General features: G+C 46.0%; 1 protein-coding gene across 1 annotated transcript in view; it reads left to right on the top strand.

Annotated features, from left to right (window-relative positions):
- Positions 1-342: 342 nt before the first annotated feature.
- NCALD (neurocalcin delta) overlaps positions 343-16,119 on the top strand; it is a 49,037-nt gene continuing 33,260 nt past the window's right edge. Inside the window, exon 1 of the mRNA XM_009072284.1 lies at positions 343-394. The gene's annotated coding sequence lies outside the window, so the exon portion shown is untranslated. The remainder of the gene's footprint in view (positions 395-16,119) is intronic.

Here is a 16,119-nt window from a genome sequence, read left to right as displayed (position 1 = left end):
CTGCGGGAGCGAGGGGAAGCGAGAGAGCCGTTTCCACACAGGGACGGGGCGGAGAGGGAGCGGGCGGAGAGGGGGCGGGCGGGGGGCCCAGCCCCGGCGAGCCCGCGGTGTTTGGGTTGTCCGGGCGCCCGCGGTGTCTCCAGCGCGCAGTGTGACTGATGACCTATTGAAATGATTTCGGAGCAGTGCGGGGGTTTCCAGGACAACCAGCGCTCCCCGGGCCCGCGCCTGGCCATGTGACGGCGCCTGACGTCACGGGAGGCTGAGCCCGCGGCTCGGCCGCGCAGTCAAAGCCCGGGGAAGGCGCTGGATGCTGGACTCATCCCCTTCGCCGCTCGTCCGCAGGGGCTGCCGGAGCATGGACTGTTAAAAACTTGCATTTCTGCAGCGTGAGGTAACCATTTGCTTTGTGTTCTCATCCGATTTGCTTGGTTTTTTCCCTTTTTTTTGGAAAAAAATAGAATAGAAAGCAGCTTATCGTGACTGGTATTTTTTTACTTGTTTGTTTTGGCTGGAAGTTTGCCTTGATGAACAAGCCGGGCACTATCAGATAAATGCAAAGCAGCTTCCAGTTACTAATTCTGTGGGCAGACTGCAGAACGGAGTTAAATTTAGATTAATGATCCACGAAAGGAGAATAAAGTGATATTGTTCTCATTTGACACTTGAGGAATATAAATGAACACGAGTAATCCTAGGCTAACGTGTTTGAGAGGTAAAAGAAATGATGTTTAGGCACTGTGTTGGTTTGGGCATCTCTATGGCTTTCTTTATACCTTTGTTGGAACTTCTGTTTGTTTCAATGCTGCCCGATTCAGGCAGGTTTGTAACCGATGTGCTCGGTGAGGGGGAAGCACAGCGGATGCTCGAAATGCAACTCTCAAAGTTGGAGCATTTAAATCATCTTTGTTCACACGGAGTCCCCGCGACCCGCGCTGCCCGGGCTCTCTGCCCCTCGCCGGGGCACGCGGCACTCTGCACTCTCTAGTGTTTACAGAGGGAAGGATCAAGAGCTTCCTGAAAATTATCTGAAATATGCCAAGAGAGCAGCATTGCTGTAACACAGGCTTTTACCCTTTTTCTCACACGCACACACAGGGCTTGGGTTTTGCCTTTTCTTGGGTTTTTTTTTCTGTTGTGGGTTGAGAGCAGTTAGAATAGCTAAAAAAAGAACTGCAGCATGAGCAGCATCACAGTGATTGAAAAAATGAAATGCTATTTGGGTCTTTTGTGAAAACAAGAGGGAGTTTGGGTCTGTTTCTGTATTACACTTACTCCAAGGCGGCTGTTGCAGGGAAGGAGATCCCAGAGCGCCTGAAGTTCAGTGCCACAGGCTGTGTTTGTGTGGGAACATATAGATTAATTTTAAGAACAGATTACAGCTGAAGCATCGTGTGCGTTGTTTCCTGGAAAAGTATGTTAGATCATTCTTATCTCCTCTAATTGTATACTCCTGTTCCCTTCCTCCCAAAGTTCAAAGGGTTTATTGATAATGGTAATGATTCTCTAAAGCAGCTGCTGTTCTGAAACAATCATAGAGCTACAAAACAATTTAAAACATAGGGCAGTAAGACATAAATAAAAAAATCTATTTAAATTATCCTAATGTTATCAAATGCAGCAGAAATAATTGTTTCAGAATGGGAGCCAAGGCAGACATTAAAACTGAAGGCACTTTTCTAAGGAAAGTTATGGCTTAATGCTCTGGATTTCACTGCATTTGGCATTCTTAACAGACCAACAAGGGTAAATGCATCTGAAACCTCTAAACCATTTCACTTGGCATTATCTCATCAGTTCTTTCCAGTTTAACTCTTATGCAATCAGTGTTTTGGGGGGCTGAGGTATATTTTCTTTATTAAATTCCTCACCTGATGCCAGTGCATGAGTGCATGGGCAATCTTAACTGGTTCCTCACAGGTGAGTTTAACCAAGGCTTACAGGAGCTTTGCTGCTTCAGTGTGGAGGTGCTTGTACCCCGTGCACAGCCCTCCCATGGGGGGGTGAGGCTCTCCGTGTCCTCAGCAACACGACTGGGCTGAGCTGGGCACGGCTGCTCCCCAGCTGGCGTGGGGAGCTATGCTTCAGCTGATGGCAGTCTGTCCCCCTCCACCTGCATGTGAGTTCCCCCAGACGCTGGGTGGTGGGGTAGGAGGGGAGGGTAAGGGAAGGTGGTCAATGCAGCCCACCACCCTCTGAGGTCTGCTTGTTCATCAGCTTGTACAGGTGGGGCAAGTCTGATGAGGGACTGAGGCATGGAGTATGGGGTCAGATTTGAGCTGAGCAGCACCTGCCATTCAAGAGAAGGCATTCAGTCTCATGTCTAAAGGATTTGACTCCATGTATAGCTGCAGTCGCCTGCCAGGTTTGACTTGAGTCGTCAGTGTGGCAGTGATGCTCAGTGTGGGCTGGGGCTTATTCTAATTCATTTAGGCTTGAATACAGTTTCCTGTAGCATTTGATGCCTTGAAAACACCTGCACAGGGAAAAATAATTGATGGAACCTTTGCTCAAGAGCTATTCATTAGCTATATTTTAAAAATAGGTTCCTCATCTCCAGTTGGAATGGACATAGTGATATGGAATGGACTTAGTGATACTAAGCAAGTCTTCAAAAGACTCTAACTTGACCTGTGAGAGAAGGGCGATAAACTGCTTCATGTTTTAGCAGAAGGGTCCTGGACATGTTATGGCAAGAGATCTGAGAGGCAGTGTTACAGGGGAAGCTGGTGAGTGTGGCTGAGATTGCGCAGGGATGTGTCCTGCCTGGCAGAGTGACCAGCTCTGTCCCCTCTTGTTGATTCTTTAGGGCTTTGGGCATCTCATCAGCCGAGGCTCCACCTGCTAAGCCCTGGAGGTGGAGATGGATGAGCTGCAGGCAGGCAGGCAGCTCACAGGCAGTGCAAGAGTGTGAAACTGGAGAAGGCACGTGTCCCTGCTTGGGAGAAAAGCAGGAAATGGTGTGTGAGAGTTGTCCTGGGGCTCTGTGTCTCTGCTCGGTGATTTCATGCTCTCATTTTTGCCAGGCAGATCTGTACCAAACCCTTTTGACAAGCACTCGGATTTCACCTTGGGTGTGTGTGAAGTTGCCAGGCAATGCAATGCTAAGCATCCCATCTTCACTGCCCTGCCGTGGTTTCACCCACTGTGAGAAAAGAACAAACAGCGTGTAGGTTAACTTCCCACCACCAAGAGAGGGGCACGTGACTGGAGCTCATCCCTTACCTTCTGCCCACAACTGTGACACTGCCAGCTTACTTGGGCTTGAAATCCTCTGACATAAAGAGAAAAAACATGAGATGCACATGGGCTGGGCAACACTCCACCTTCTTCCAGGGAGGCTAGATTGACCTCATACCTCCCATCAGCCTTCATATCATTTGCGAGTGTCACCTCCTTTGCACACACACAAGGAAGGGTTGATCCCTTCAGATGGTCTTCTTGTCCGTGGTGAAGGGCAAGCAGACCAGCAATTCCTGAGGAATCAGAGCACTTCACCTTAGGAGGGACATTGGCTAAAAACAGGACTGAAATCTCCTGGAGTCACTTCTCACTAAACTGGATACAGCAGGGAAATTAAAAACAGATGCAAGCTGTTGATGCCTCAAGCCTCATAATAATGACACACTCAAGCCTTTAGTGTACTCTACCTTGATCTGGTTGAGTTGATGGGCAATGTCAATCTAAATTTAGACTAGAATCATAATAAAACATTAAAAAACCCTTGCAAGGCAGAACACTGACTCCTTGACTTTTTCAAACAGAATATGATTTCTGCTGTCTTTTTAAAGGTCCTAGCCACTACTTAGGCAATATTCATGGGAGGAATAAAATCCTCTGTACAGGGGTGGAGTTGTCAGACAGTGGGAACTGATGTTGCAGTATGGAGTTTCAGGATCTTAGATTACTTATCGCAGAAGTGGGTTCCCACTCTGCTAAAAAATCATTACGCTGTGTGAATTTCATGTCTGCATCAACATTAGCAACAACTGGTTTAAATGATAGCTGACCTGCAGTAGAGATTTGGCATTTTAACCAACAGTCGCTTTCCCAATTAAATGCAGATGCCATGCATAGGGTACTCTGAATGCAAAATAAAAGTTGACCTGGCTGTTGCTTCCAAGCTAAAACAACAAAAATGCTAACTCTGGAATGTTTTTGGTAGTCATATTTTAGAAATAATCTTCCATGGTGAGCCAAAATCTATGCAGACTGTTATAGTCAGATAACAGTTTAAAAAATAGACTATGTTTTGGCTGTACTTTTGCTGCTGTTAAATTTATCTTCTTAAATAGCAGGGAGTATGAGTTGAGGTTTGAGAAACAGTAATTTTGTAATTATTTTATATGGATCGAAGTATTCTGTCATCGAATTTGCATTTCAGACAGCATTACAGTATGAAAATATAATTAGAAACTGTAATTCAGGAATTGCTGAATATGATATTTCCCAGAGGGAACGCTGTGAAGAAGCTGCCCTCACTACAACTTCAGAAAATGTTGAAATCCTATAGGTGGAAAATGTAAAGGCTGAGTTGTAAAGTTCCTCTCCCTTCTGTGGTCTCCACGTGCCGTCAGCTTTCTGCCGAACTTCATTTTTTCATAAGATTCATTTTCACAGAAACATCTAATCATTAAGACCTGAAGGGCTCAGATCCTGTTCTGCTGAATTTCAGTCTGGCTGTGCTGATAGCTGCTGAATTGCTTTCAGCCACAAAATGACACTGAGATAATGTAAGGATCTGATTTACATGCAGAAAAGCCAAGAAGCTTGTCGTTTATTCTAAAATGCTGATTTTAATTTGCTCAGCAGCCGGAATTCCCAGCAATGCCTTCTTTCACAGAAGACAGCTGAGGATGGGTCTCAGTTTAGCTCTGTTTCTCTCCTTTTGTAATTCAAGATTCTTCACTGTATGTGTTCACATGTGCAGTTTTAGCTGTATATATCTCAGTGGTTTTTACTATTCTTGTTACAATCCTTGGCTTATCATGTACATAATAGCTGGAAACAAACACATTGTATCTTTTTCAGTTGGGCTTGTGTTGATAAATCCCTGAGATTCTGTCTGAGAGACACACTTCTTAGGAGAGCATCATGCATGGCCAATTTTTTCCACCACCTGGTTGGGGCATTGGGCAGATCCTTCAGTGGAACCAAGCCTGAGAGGTACAAAGCAAAGCTGGCGCTGGGAGGAGGTAGAAGCTGTGTGTGGGGTATGCTTGATGCTTTGATGTCCCCATACGTTTGTCACAGTCCTGCTGAGAGACAGTCACAATGCTAGTCCAGAAGAAATGTCAGGACTGGTGACATGGATCCTAGTGACTCAGGGACACTGTCATCCCCAGTGTTCTCTGAGGATCAAAACCATTTTCCTGTGCCCGCCCAGGGCCCTGGCACTTTGCCTGGGTGCTGAGGAGGATGTTTGTCCCATTGCTGGCATTTTGGGTGATGCACATCCTGCAACCTGTGTCTGGTATTCACAATGTGAGCACAGGACAGGAGCTGCAGGGCATCACTGCAGATGACCATTTCTGTTGGGGAGGATGCAGTAAGCCAGGTTGGCTCTATAGGGACAAGTGGCCTCTCTTGTGGTGCAAGTGCAGGTTTGCAGGTGGGGTATGTGCATCACACCTGCATTTTTGCACATTTACTTAGAAACTACAGAGGAGCAGGAGACAGCATTTCAGCTGGCTTTGTCTGCACATGGGGGCTGAAAGGCTTAGAGACAGTTTTATACCTGCCACATATATCACAAAGCCTCTTAGCTGTGTGCTGAATTTCACTGTCAAGAGAATGGGGCCTTGGGAGCAGGTCAGAGCCAGGCTGTGCAGCCACAGGGGCATGGTGGACCAGGAGGGATGGGCAAGGGGTGAAGGAGAGCCCTTGGCAGGACTAAGTGTCTGGGTGCTGACAGGGCAAGCTGCTGTCATTCCTGCACTGCTGTGTTTGCCTTTGCAGGGACCTCTGGCAGTTCTGCCCCAAGTCTCTGGGCATCTGTAGAACAAGCCAGACAAGACCTGCATGAAACAGAGTTGTCTGAAGGAGCTGGGAGTGTGAAATATGCTTTCTGTGTTGTCGGTGATGCCTTGTTGTTTAGCTGCTGTGTGATGTAACAGTGGCTAACTGGGCTGCTCTCTCTGCTGGGCACTGGGTGCAAATTAGGGCTGGAGGAGCACTGCACAGTCAACCTTTGTGCAGTACTTGTTACTTGAGGACAGAGGTTTTTATCTTTAATAGTTTCATGCTTGTTCCCATATTATAGAAGAGATCAGATTTTGGAGCCACCCAAGATTACATGTACGGAAGTTTTATTAGACAGGCGGACCAGGTGGTTTACAGCCTATCACTCCAGAAAAGACAAGTTATAGCTGAAGAACATCGAAGTTAGCTTCTTTCCTTGCCAAATTCCCTCACTCCTACAGCAGGCAGATTCCCCGATTATGCCTCACACAGCCTTTCTGCATCTCCTTCAGTACTGCAAAAACACAATGGATCCAGCTCATTCGTAGTGTCTAACTTCAGCTGAATAACAGAGGCTTCATGAAGCAATTCAGCCCTGAGAACCTTTAACTCTAAAAAAAAATATTCTGCTCATGTTGTGTGCGTGCTCCTCATTGCAAATCCAAGATACAGAGGGAAGCAAGCACAAAGCCGTTGATTATTTCCACAACTGCTATGTGCTTCCTATCACAACAGTATTCTTTTGTGCATAATGGCAGCATGATTGCAGAGTCCTCTTCAGCTTTACCATCTTAGTGAGCCCAGGTCCAATTAGAGCAATTATATCTCAGCAGAAGCACTGTCTGTTGTCCTCTGGATCTGTCTGTCAAGTGTCCTATGCATAGCTGTTTATCCTGTGTGAGGTTTTTCATGTCAAGTCGTCCTGACCCTACTGAAACAGTCCCATCAGAAGGGTAGACTGCATTTTTGTAGACTTATTTCACAGGCTGATGAGAACAAGAAGAGTGCAAAATTATGGCTAGCCAAGGATACATCTTTCAGTCTAACCACGATCTCCTCTTGCTTGAGCATTATAGCTGATTTGACACAGCACACAGATTTCACTTTCAATTATTTCACTTCACCCTTCACTTTCAATTACTTGACTGTTAAAAATTGAGAACATTATCAAAATTCACAGCTCTTCCTTGCCATGTTGGAGGGTTTCCTTAATCAAAATCCCCAGTGTGAGTTGCAAGGCATGCAAAGATGGATGGCACATGATGTTAAACCACTTACAGCTCTGAGGTCCATGCAGGAGTCTCTGATCACTGAGTTAATGAAGAGCCAGTGGGTAGTGGGCGCCTCTGCAGAAAAACTGTGTTTTGCTTTACCTCTGCTGTCAGAGCCTGATGAAGGAGCTGAGTGACTCCTGCCAAGGAAGTCCCCCTTGTCACTGCTAAGGTAAAAGCTGAGAAGCAGAGCTTAGTGAAATAAAGAAGTGCTGGGACTTGGGAGGGTCAGGAGCAATACAAAGAGGAACTCTTCCCTTTCTGAACAAAAAACAGATTTTTGTCATACTTCTCTTGGAAAAGAAAATCCAGAGATTAATGTTTAGAGTCTTCTTTCTGAAACAAAATGAACTCTTTTCTGACAACTAAAAAATTAGATTGGCTGTGAGAGAGCAGCCCCTGTCCCTGCCGTTGGCTCTGTGGCATCCATGGTGAGTCCTACAGAGCTCAGGCAGAGTAATGTCACTTTAGGAACTGAAAACATGAGCTCAGACCTTGGTCATTCTTCCTTCAGCACCATTAGGGCAGGTCCTCCACCACATTTGTTTCCTATTTTGCCTCACTTCAGCTATGTTCTAGGGCACAAGGGAAGGAGGCCAGCTGCTTTTTTCAGGAGGAACTGCAGAGCTGCCTGCAGCAGTGGTCCAGATGTCACCTGTGCCTATCCTTGGCACAGTCTGCTGAAGGTAGGAGAGCCATGCCAGAACTGACCAGGGCTGCAAAAACACCCTGTAGATCTGGTCACACTAGTGGTCAGAATAAATGAGAGCTGATGAAACAGCAGTGAAACATGCTCCATGCCAGCTCTGTGGGAGCCTTGATGAATTTGTTGAAGACAAGTTTATACTATTTACCTGGATCTGCAGCATTGGCAGATTCAGTGTCTTTTCTTGCAGATTCAGTTTCTTTTCTCTGAGAACCATGGACAGTGAGCTGCTGAGCAGGGTCAGACCCCTTCACCCACCATGGACACCTAATGGTTGTGATGCTTCAATTAGAAAAGTACAGTTCTTTCAGAGATGACAAAAAGCAACAGAAGCACTAGCAGGGTGACTGCTTGCCTGACTTTTTTTGTTAGACACTGGGACCCTTGCAGAAACCCTCACTTCAATTCAAACTGAAGTGTATCTCACTATTAGTTCTCTGTGTGCCAATTATTAGTTGGCTGTGGTGTTGCTCCTGTACCAAGCCCCTGTAGTAAAACACACCTTTCCTGCACACAGCTCCCACCATGCTTGAAGATGGCACTCCAAGCAGGGCAGTGGATTTTTTTGTTAGACACTGGGACCCTTGCAGAAACCCTCACTTCAATTCAAACTGAAGTGTATCTCACTATTAGTTCTCTGTGTGCCAATTATTAGTTGGCTGTGGTGTTGCTCCTGTACCAAGCCCCTGTAGTAAAACACACCTTTCCTGCACACAGCTCCCACCATGCTTGAAGATGGCACTCCAAGCAGGGCAGTGGAGAGGCAGCTGGGGGAGAAGGGGTTAAAACAAGCCACTGCTACCAGTTTGAGATGTTTTCAAAAATAGCAGCTTTTCTTTTGTTTGCTGAATTCCCTATGCTTTTGCAGCGCTGTTCCCATTATTCATTTCTTTCCCAAAATAACATTTTTAAGCAGAGGAATGACTTGTGTGGGGAGAGGATGGGATCTGCAGCCCAGGAGGGACAGCTGTGTGCTCCTGTGACTGCCACGAGGGGTATTTTAATATTTCAGGCAGTTTTGCTTCCTCGGTGGTGAGCCCAGCAATTCCCTCCTGGCAGCCCTCAGCCGTGCTTCTCGTGGACTAGCTTCAGGCTCGAAGCTGCCCGTGCAGCAAAACGTTTATGATTCCTCTTTCAAACGGGAAGCCTGAACACGTCTGAATGGCTTCCAGCTACACGGGGGATGAGCTCATGGCCAGCAGGGTGGGAAGGTGCCTTTCAGGCAGTGTGCTCATGCTGTCCAGTGGTTTTGTAGCCCTACTTGACCAGAAGTATCTCTTGCTGGTGGATGCTCCTTTGAAGGAGAAGGAAGAGATGCTCTGGGGAAAATAAGCTCAAGGGAACCTGGACCCAGGACCTGTGATGCAGGCAGATCTCACTGAGCTGGGATGCAGTCTTCAAAGCACCTTGGATGTTTCATCCTTGAATGCTGGCCTGGGAAAGCAGCTGCTCTGGAGGGGCTCCATGACAGGACCCACTAGGGCTGTCTGGGGACACCCCTCTCTCATCCCTCACAGTTAAGCATGCAGCCAAACACCATGAGCTCCAGAAGTGGGTGCCAGCAGCCTTCCCCTGGGGCTACAAGGATGGACAGTAGAAAAGAACTCCTGCAAGGAATTAAATAAATGCTCATGGCAGCAGCTTGCTGTCACCACACCCTGACAGTTCACCTTCATGGTGTCTGGCCAGCACACTGAGCAGGCGAAGAGGAGAGGAGCATCCCATTCTCCCTGCCCTCACTGGAGATCAGCCAGCTCTCCTGTTGCCCTGGCAGGGAGATGAGGAGGAGCTGCCCCTGGTTGCATGCACACAGGACCTACCAGATCCAGGTGAATGAGTCTCTTTGTGGAAATCCCAGAGTCATGGTGAAAGGCATCACACCAGGAGATATCCAGACCCAGATGAGTCACATGCCTCTTGGACAGATGCTGCTGTTAAATTTGGGGTGCTGGGGAGCTGAACCAGCCATACCGCGGCTGTCTTTCTGGCCTGGGGTCTGGATTAACCCCAGCAACAGGCTTGCTTAGTGTGGGCAGAGACTGAGCCCTCAGGGTCTGGCACTTGGGGTGCAAGGGTCAAGCTTACCAAGGTTGGTATTTGGGGGTACAGGGACTGAGCCACATAGGGGCATTTGGCCCTCCTTGGCATCCAGTCCAGCTTCTTGGTGTGTAAATACCCTGGAACAGCTTCAGAGCCCCAGCAAGCCCATCACTGACCCCAAGGTGACTTGCAGAGAGAGTACCAAATGGTTTGGACCTTGTCTCTAGTTCACAACCCCCTCTCAGTATCCCCCAGTAGGTAAGAGTTTGCTTCCCACAAGACTTGATATTTCTTGTTTTGACACTGACGTTCAAGTAGGTGACAAGCTATCCAGTTTCCTGAGGTAATGGCTGTCTCTGTACTACGAATGCTAGCTGTGTCCACACTGCATGAAATAAGGAACATCCCCAGCACCAGAGCCCAGTAGTCAAAATCACTCACTGTCCTAAGTGGTCCCAATCCCAGTTTTGCTCTCAGCCAATTCATATCCTCCCAGCCTGTACCACTGGGTCCATTCCACGGGGCAAATGGCACACGGTCACTCTTCAGGAGGGTGCAGAGTTCAATAGCATGGGCAAGGGAACTTCTGTACCAGTGGGCCCCATTCTGGGGAATGTACCCAGAAGCATTTGCTTCACAGTCACAAGTAAATGTCATCACATGTAACTGGGTGGGAATCCTGGCAGGGAAAAGAAGAGCCCTAAGAATAGAGGAGTGTTTTTTCTGAAGCCCAGGACTTGGTAGTGCTCATGAGCTGCAAGGTCTCACCGTGGCCCACAGCAGGAAGTCAGCCCACTGGAGCATGACAAAAAGGCTGGCAGCTCCAGTCTGTCAAACAAAGCAGTGTGTTCTAATAGGACCAAAGCATCTGAAATAAGGAATGTGGCCGGAAGGAAGGATAAAGAAAACCCTTTGGTCTATAGAGAAACAGACTTTTTACTCGGTCGTCTGTAGGGAGGGATGTTATCACGTACACTGCTGACCTGACTCTCTAAAGGGTGTGGGTTTGATGCCGATTCCATGTCATTCCTTGGTACGCACACTTCCCCCTGTGTGTTTCAGTTTTAATCCTTTTCTCACATACAATCTATTTATTTTTAAGATGTGAAATTTCACAGTTCAATATCCGGTGTTACTATACCCTTTCTACGTCACAGTTTCTCCAGAATGAGTAAATTGTTATCATCTGTAATAACCTTCTCAATGAGAGACTAACATGATCTACTTTTCTAATGCTGTGTCATGCCTAATATCTGTTTTCCAAACCCTCCCTTGCCTGAAGTGAGCACTGTGCACTGCACAATGTCCACCCCAGCTCCCTCGGGAGCTGCCCAGCCCTGTGTGCAGCACAGCCTCAGCCACAGCACTGTCAGGTATTTCATGTTTTGCTCTCTTCATAGAACTTGAGGGTTGAAAGTGGTCAAAAGCAAGAGATTTCTGAATGCAGTTTTCAGCCTTGGAGCATAGTGTCAATAGGGTTCAAGAGAGCCAGCAGAGCGTTTACTTATCTTCTTGCTGCGGCTTTTCAGGCAGGTTTGACTTTTCCTCTTCTTTGATACTTTGATACTACTACTTTGATACTTCCTCTGTTACACAGGGAGTGTCTTCCACTTTCCCTGGACTTCCCAGTCAGGTTCAGCTGCCCATGCCTCTGTTCTGGTGCAGCAGCCTCCTGTCCTTGGGGTCATTTCTGGTCATGCGACCGGTGGGATGGGACTTGCCTTCCGCCTTGCTACATGCTGGGTATGCAGCTCATTTATCAGATGCCAAGGAGAGCTAGGCTATGTCACTTGGTACAAGGGAAAATCTGTTGCTCTGGGACTATTTAGGCTGAGGTCCTCATTTAAACCCCTCCATGGACTCTCTTGTAACCCTAGACAAATCACTTAGTGTCAAAGGCCATCCCAGTCGGATGAACGTGACCACAACTATGGTGTCTTGGCAGATGCTTTCATGGAAGCCATCACATGGAACTCTGATATTATTTGCAGATTTGCATCAAAGTCCTGCAGAGCATGAGGATATTGGGTGGAAACTTCTAAACAGTGGGGTTTAACAAGGCAGGATCTCAGCTTTTAGTAAAGCAGGACTTGGGCATGACTGCATGAAAGCATAGAATTTTCTCCTTTCACTTGCAAACAGGAGCTGCTGTGCTCATATTGATCCAAATAATACAGGGAATTTAGGAAGACATTTTTTAGTGTCATCGAATATATTTTAATCCTTGTTACCCTTGAGCAATTGGCTCACAGTGAACTTGTGCAAGGGTAAGTATAATTAAAGATCTGTCTTGTGCATGCAGCCTGCTGTGCTCCACAACTGCTCTCGGTAGTGAAATAGAAATATGTCTTTCAAAGGAAAGCTCAACAACAGGAAATATTTCTTTCACAAATATGAACACAAGTGTTTCTTCCAAGAATCATCAGATAAAAGCAAAAGCTTTCTTAAATTTCTAGTTCCACTAAGCACCTGGGTCTAATCTGCAATTTCATGACTTCGTTCATTTTTTAGCCCAAATATGATCCTATTTTAAGGCACTGTTGTTTCATCTGGTAATAAAAGCCTATTCAACCATCTGTGTGTTTCATCAGTGTTTGCATTTCTTGTTCTGTATCATATTTTGCATTTTGCTTCAATCTTTCCACTGAAGGATCAGTGTTGTCCAAATTGCTGCTGCTCAGCTGGACATAACTCCGTATTCCTTGCTATTTAAAGTTGGTTACCTAATTCTGCTTGTGGGTAATTTTGATCAAGATTTCACAGAGTGCTAAATTTGTCCACACAGACAACACAATGGTGGGTTTTTCTCCCAGTCCTTGCTGAGGTCCCCCACCACACCCATTGCAGAGGTTTATGATTGCTGCCTCTCAGGTGTCTGGCATGAATGGAAGCAGCACTGTTGTGGGACATGCTCATTACTTCAGGCATTAGCCTTGAGAAGTGCTGGGTAATTGCATGGTTTGTCATGTCTATTTAAGCACAGTATTCCTGAAACTGCTCCTGCTCCTCCTCCAATCAATAGAAGACTACATAATATTGTTTAAACATATTAAGAGAAATGTGTTTTAGTCAAGGAATCTTTATTGCATTTCATTATAAACCACTGAATCTAATATACAGAGAAGCTCACTTTAATTATAAGTGGACAAAAGAAAGATCTACTCTACGTTTCCACTAGGCAACTCTGAGGAACATGCACCTTCTCTATCTAATGCAGTTACATAAACTAATTAGGTTTGGTAGTTCTAATGGGAACATCAGTTAACTATATTAGACAGCCCCCAAGAGAAATTGACATCAGATGGATTTGTTAGATATTGTGGTATCTGTTCTCAGCTGTTTTTTCTTGCCCTGAGCAAACCCATGAGAGAGCCAAAATGTGGGCAGAGAGTTCAGATGGTGGGCTGCTGATCTTCCCATCTCATCTCAACCAGTTTCACAGCACTCGGTGCTGCCCTCTATAAGCTCGTCAGATAGCACAAGACTGTGATGGTACTCTCTGCTTGCAGACCCTTTCCTTCATGGCTAGTTTTTGTTTGATGGGGTGAAGTGCCTTGGTGCTGTTCACTGCTGTTTTGTACTTTACTACTATTTCAAATCCTGAACAGGCAGTTTTTAGAAGAGAAGAAGGGAAAATTCAGTCCAAGGTGGTGTCCTAGAGCAACAGCTCTCTGCCACCTGTGTTCTTCCCTGTTAGCAGAAGGGTTCCCCTATGTCTGCCATGGTGTGACGTGGGAGGGAGCACAAGACAGCAAGGTGCACTGTCACAACTGAGACAGTCCTGGGCATGCCCTGGAGCTGGCAGGAGGCTCAGGTCCCTGCAGCCTCTGTGCCCTGATAGGGTGAAGAAGTGCCTGATGAGAGTCTGTTCTGTGCCATCCCTCTGTGAGTCTCTGCCAACTCAGGAACCTTGAAAACTGACCCCAACTGGTCCGGGAGCGCAGGACCAGCTGATACAAAAAGCCATGCACATGTTTTAAAATGTCCTTTCCTCCCTCTTCCTGTACATCAGTTCAGTCAACACTGAAATGTAGCTGTCACCCAGTAATCTTTGTGAAGTAGTCAGAAGTCTTCAAATGAAAAAAAAGGTATTAGTTACTGTGTTCCCTAGAGGAGACAAAGGGATCACAATAAAGAAAAACAATAACTTTGTAGAAAGCATGAATTACTCCACCAGTACTGAATAGAGACCAGGCACATGGTTCACTTTCGAAGAAAATGCAAAACTTACTATTCATGATTTGGCCAACATAGTCTGCTAATCCTCTTGACTCCAAGGTTAAGCTTAACCAGCTGTGAATTTTATTGAGGTTACTTGTAAGTCCTAATTTCAATTAAATTTTTGCAATAATCGTATTACTGCCATCAGTGTTGTCTGATGGTTGAACTGACAGAGCTGGCCAACTTTTCTGATCTGTCTGCTGCGTCCTGGCACTTCTTCTCTGCTTGCATCAATCTCCACTCACATTCCTGCCACTCCCCATCACTGATGTGCCGTGGTGGGCGATTACATACTGCAGAGGAAGACAGAGATATCACAAACATGTTTACTTAATGTCACTGCCTTTGGCTCTCCTCTTGATGATTCTTTGTGCCAGAAAGACTTTGCTCACTGTAAGAAGCATGCATGTTTTTTCAGATGCTGTTTCTCTTCCAGAATAAGGCAGGACAGTAGGGGACCTCCTGACTCCTCCAGTCCACTGCAGATAGCTATGTCATATAGACCCTATTTGTGGATTTTGCAAATGGCATTTTGACATGAGCTAGGGGCTTTGTCTCATGATCTTTGGAGAAGGCTGCTCCACAGACTTCACTGCTCCAGTGGTTTGAGATTTGCTTCTTATTCCCAGCCAAAATTTATTATGGCTAGTTATACCCATTTGTTCTTGTGCCAGCATTGTCCTTCAGTTTAAACAGCTTTTCTCCTTCCCTAGTGTTTACCCCCTCTGATGTATTTATAGACTACAACCATATCCCCTCTTGGCCTTTCTTTAGCTAGGCTAAACAGCCAAGTGCCTCTGGTTTCCTCTGAGAGCACAGGCTTTCCATTCCCTTATTTGGTTTAATAGCCCTGCTCTGCAGCCACTGTGGGCTAAAATCCCTTTTCCTCAGCCTGCTTTCCTGACCATGTACTACAGTAATGCAGGTGAGCCCTCATATTTCCCAAACCCACTGTGTTTTCCATTAATAGTATTGGTACTTCAGCCTCCCTGGACTTACAAGATCAGTCTCAGCAGGTTCATTAGAAAGCATCAGTTGTCTCCTGCAGGTCACATCATATTGGTGTTCTCCTGTTATGACTCTGAGATCTCCAGCTCTTCCTCCTGCTCCATCATTTCTAGTTAAAAGCATCTATTCTTCCTACTGGTCCCACAGGTACTGCATTTTGCAATAAGGAATTTCATCCCTTTGCACTATTCCAGTGCTAAAATCATTCCATTCTTCTTGTGTCATAGTCTGGCTGTCCAGCTGACAGTGCCTCTCACCATGGTGTCATCTGTAACTGCACTGCTTTGAGATAATGCATCATGGTTATTAATGAAGATGTGCAACTGCATCCATCCTGATACTCATCTTGGAAGAACCCTGTTGTAACCGCCTTCCACTGGAGATTGCCCTCTCATTTCAACCCATGATCCTGAAAGAGGAAACATCTGCCTGACTCTGTCCAGCACATCTCCCAGAAGAATAATTTGCTTTGATTTTACCCAAGTGGTTTTGAATTAAACATTTTATATATATATATTAGAAATGAACTCTTATATGCGGGTTGGAAAGTCGGTGTAGGCAGACTTCATACAGGGTTTCCATATAAGGTCAGTTCTGCCAAGAAACTTCAGTTCTAACCTTTAGCATTTCTGCAACTTCAGTCTGAGATCTCTCTTCAGCAGCACTTGCCAATTGTGGTTCTCAAGTTGGGGTGTTAGCAGATGTGTTTTGCTCTGCTTCAGTCTCCCAGTGGGTTATGAAACCAAATTCGTGATTCAAATGACTACCCTTATTTTTCAGACTTAATGCACTTCTTTAATGGGAATTTGGAATGGGGTAAATGTGTTTTTGATTCTGGCCTGTCCCCCTCAGATGTTGGCCTGCAGAGGAATAGCAAAAATGATATTTGTACCCTTTATGTTCAAAATGTGT

The sequence above is a fragment of the Acanthisitta chloris genome, unplaced genomic scaffold (assembly GCF_000695815.1).
Source record: "Acanthisitta chloris isolate BGI_N310 unplaced genomic scaffold, ASM69581v1 scaffold19473, whole genome shotgun sequence".
NCBI lineage: Eukaryota > Metazoa > Chordata > Aves > Passeriformes > Acanthisittidae > Acanthisitta > Acanthisitta chloris.
Note: the sequence above shows the minus strand (reverse complement) of the source record. Positions and strands in the feature narration are given on the sequence as shown.